We start from the raw sequence: 4,524 nt of genomic DNA, 5'->3' as shown, positions 1-4,524 counted from the left end.
TAACAAAGTACTTGCAGGTATCTTTATAAGTTTAAACAAATGGATAAAAACAATTATTTTTATATCAGAATGTACTCTTAGAGATATTGGCCAGGTTGAGCTATAGTTATAGTAATTTTTGTAAGTTTATTATAATACAAGTAGTCAGAACTTTTTAGGGTGACTAATTAGTGTACAGATATCTTATAATATGCTAACACCAGTAAAGAGGTGAGAGAGAAAAAAATTTCACACTACAAAAGCAAGGAATATTTAAAGAAGGATTAGACAGGTAGTTTGTCTTAAACTTGTAATGATCTTGCAGGTGTTTTAAAAGTTCTTTTTGGTTTTGATAGCCAGAGTTGATAGGGTAAATTGTTCAGCCCATTTTTGAGTATGGAGACTAGATGACATTTTTTAAAGCTTTGTATGTATTTTAAAGAGTGGGGGAGTAAAAGGTCTGTCAAATCTTCACCCTGCTCTGGCGTTGATATTTATCCAAGATGATATTTTTCATTTTGCCTCCTAAGGCATCTCTTAAGTTTAATCCTGTCCACTGCCAGTGATGGTCCTGAGAAACATTTCTTGGCTCTTAACTTTTGTTTTAGCAAAACTTTTTTTAGGGGATATAGAGAGTTATTGTGTTAACCTCTTCCCGGTCCCATAAATGTTATTTTAAGAGGGAGTCTATCCTATTAGCAGAGAGAGAAAAATCTAAACCTGTAGCTCAAGTCTTAATAGAGGATTAAGAGAGGACTCTGACAGTGTTGTCAGGTCACTCTAGGACAAAGGATACTAGGAGATCACTGAGAGAGATTTACCTTTCACCTAATGGAAGATTTCAGGTGGGGATGAAAGATAAGCACAAATTTTTCTACATGTTACCCAGTCAGGCTGTTGGAACCAAGCTTCCACTGAGGAGCCTTTGGGTGACCATTAGGGAGTCACCCTGGCCATGATTCCTCAGTTACTCTCTTAGCTTTTAGTGGTTTCACATGAGTGGGAAAGAAAAGATGCAAACTCAACAGTCCAAGCAGGTTTATTGTTAAACCTGAGGACCTCTCTGTGTAAGCAGAACAGGGAAAAGGTCTCTTACAGGCTAAGAGGCTTTTTATAGCATTTTTCGCAGACTTTTTAGGGTGTGGGGCAGAGAAACATCAGGCTTGTGACTTGCTAGTGTGTCCTCTGTGACCCACTGAAGTGTTATTGTGGGACTGTTTATGACCTGCCGACATGTTGTCTGACCTACAATCATGTCCTCTGTAACCTAAGTAAGTTTACACAAGATGGCAGGTGGGCTCGAGTAAAATAGTAGTGTCACTGTCCAGGCTTTATCATTGCTGGATTTAAGGGGTGTAGAAAAACATGTCATCATTCTTCTCTTGTCTACTTCCTGCTGAGAGAAGGTGATAATTTTTTTTTTTTAATGTTTCAAAGAAGGAAGTCTGTTTGGAGTTCTTGAATACTTACCCCGGAGATGAATGCTATTCATTCCTTCAAATATCTTTGGAATATATAGTTTAAGTGGGACATGGAGAGAAAATTTCATTTGGCTCTGTTTAAGAAGGTGATTAGCAAGCTGGGTGTGGTAACACATGCCTGTAATCCCAGCACTCAGGAGGCCGAGGCAGGAGGATCGCTGTGAGTTCGAGACCAGCCTGGACTGCATAGTAAATTCCAGATCAGTCTCAACTACATAGTGAAACCCTGTATCAAAAAAACCAAAAAAAAAAAAAAAAAGATGATTAACCATTTCCACCTTACCTTAGGATTGGTATCAATATGGGATTTGGAATTTTCAGGTTATATTTAGGAAGGAATGTACCTGTTGGGTGATCTGTGAGGTAAATTCAGTTCTTTTATTGGTTTGGATGGAATTTGAGAATCCAAAGTGGGGGATGATTTCAGTGCATAGGATATATACTACTCTGGAGAACCTTTTTTTTAATGTAGGAAAGACTCTATTCATCCTGAGAAGGTGTCAATTAGGATGGGGGGTAGCTTTGCTTTTTTATAGATGTGAGTAAAGTCAATTCACTGGTCAGTGTCAAAGAGGGATCCCCAAAATTGATGGAAAGAGAAGCAAGGAGGTCTGAGCTTGCTCTGGTTGTTGGCGGTTTGGCCTATAGAACATTGGGTGATAATATTCTGCAGGGAAGTTCTATAACTAGGGGTGAGATATATGTGAGTCTGTAGCAATTGGAGGAGATGGAATGATCTTACCATGAACTGGTCATGGTAAGGTGAAAGGGATTTGTTTTGCAAGCTTTCAGGGAGGACCAATTTTTCATGGAGAAACCCCACTCTTTCTCTTGTTTTTTGAATAGAGTTATTCTTGGGGTGAGTAGGAAGGTATAAGAAAGAACAGAAAGTGGGGAAAGGAGAGAGGATAGGTAGCTGACTGATTTGCTAGTCTATCAGACTCATTATTTCAACAAATGATATGTCTGAGGTGTTTATCCTGTGAGTTAGGTCTTTGATGGCCTTTGTAATGAATGAAGTAGCTCTATGGGGTAAAAGATCTACCTATAGAGGACCTTCAATTGGGGCCCATTTTGTATAGAGGTATTTTTTGCAGTTAGGAATCATCTTTTGTGCCAGATTTTTGCATTTGAATGTAGGATATCATAGGCATATTTAGAATCTGTGTAATTTTTTTTTGTTTGTTTGGTTTTTGGTTTTTTTGACACAGGGTCTCACTATGTAGTTGAGACTGACCCGGAACTCACTGTGTAGCCCAGGCTGGTCTCGAACTCAAATCGATCCTCCTGCCTCAGCCTCCCGAGTGCTGGGTTTATAGGCATCAGCCACCATGCCCGGCCCTAAATCTGTGTAAATGCTGATGGTTTTATCTTTTGCAAGAAAAGGAGCTCCAGTGAGTGCAATGAGTTCTGCCTGCTGTGAAATTGTGATTGGGGGGAGGACTGACACCTTCATTATGTCTCAAGGCAGGTAGGAGGTTTGGCTATCATGATAACTTTCAATGATGGCATTCCCTGCCTGGGAAGGGGTGGTCTTTGAAGTCCTTCCATCCACACACTAGTCAGAAGAATATTTTCCAAAGTTATGTGACAGAAGTGGGTTAGTGCAAAATCCAGGAGCTCAGTGCACTAATGTGGGAGGGTGGAGTCTGGATAGTCAGGTATTGGGAGGAGGTTGGCAGGGTTTAGGGTAGATGATCAGCAGAAGGTAACAGGGTTGTAAGAGCTGAGAGAGTAGGACTTGAATTTGGCTGGAGAAAGAAGGTTTAAAGCATGATGGCTGAGAAGGTTGGAGAGGTTGTGTGAAGCATGTACCTATAGGAGCTGGTAGAGTGGCATCTTTTTTGGCCTAAGAAAGGAGTGCAGCTAATGCTAAGATTGATAAACAGAGGCCAACCTTTTATTAAGATGTAAAGCTGTTTGAATTAACAGGCAACAGGCTGGGGAGTCTCCAGCTGGCTTTATAAATAGCCGCAACGCTTATCTCTTTTTGCTGGTAGAAATAGAAAGAGATATTAGGATTGGGTAGGTCCAAAGTGGGAGCTTTAAGGAGTGCACAACGGAGGGCCCAAAATGAAATAGGAATTAAATAGGTTTCTATCACTCTTTCTTGGGAATATCCATTGGAACCCTCATAGAATGGTTTCACAGTGAGTGAGAAACTTGGGATCCAAATAACAAAATGGCTAAGAAACCCCAGGAGGGAAAGGAGATCTTTTTTTGGTAATAGGAAAAGGAGTCTTGTTAATAGCCTGTTTTGAAGAAAAGGATATGCGACAAGTGGTGGGGTGAGGTGAAGGCTGTGTAAGTGACCTCTTGCTGTACCAGCTGGGCCTTGTGTTCTGAGACATGGTGTCCATTTCCATCAAGAATTTAAGAAAAAAATATAGTGTAGGATATAGAGTCATTTCAAGAGCCCACAAAGTAGGTCATCAACATATTATTGCAGGTGTCTAGGGGTAAGGTCAAGGGGTTAAAGCTCCATTTGTAATGCTTGGCCAAAGAAGTGGGGACTATCCCAAAATTCCTGGGGGAGAACTATCCCTGTGAATTGTTGGTTAAACAAAGATATGGGGTCTGTCCAGTTAAGGCAAAAAAGTTGTGTTAATTACGGCTGAGGGTAATAGTAAAGAAGGCATCTTTGAGATCTAAAACAGTAAAGTATTGAGTATCTGGGGGATATGGGAGAGGAGGGTGTGGGGGTTAGGGACGACTGGGTGAATGGGAACAATAGCTTCATTAATCCTTTTGAGATCTTGGACTAATTGGAAGGAGCCATCAGAACTTTTTAAAGCAAGGATGGCAGTGTTGTGGGAGATGTGAATAAGGATGAGAATTTGGACTTTAAGAGTGTTGTTGATAATGGGCTGGAAGATAGCCATTAGGCCTAAGATGGTATTGTTTGGTTGCTACAGTTTGAGTAAAGTCCTGAAAGGCTATTTTTTTGTTTTTTTTCTTTTTATTGAATTTATTGGTACAATCTAGATATACAATACAATTACATTCATCATTGCGATTCTGTACCTTTATATAATAGGTATTGATTCTCATTTTTTCCCCTTGT

The sequence above is a fragment of the Fukomys damarensis genome, unplaced genomic scaffold (genome assembly GCF_012274545.1).
Source record: "Fukomys damarensis isolate Sample0158 unplaced genomic scaffold, DMR_v1.0_HiC HiC_scaffold_39, whole genome shotgun sequence".
Lineage (NCBI taxonomy): Eukaryota > Metazoa > Chordata > Mammalia > Rodentia > Bathyergidae > Fukomys > Fukomys damarensis.
Note: the sequence above shows the minus strand (reverse complement) of the source record.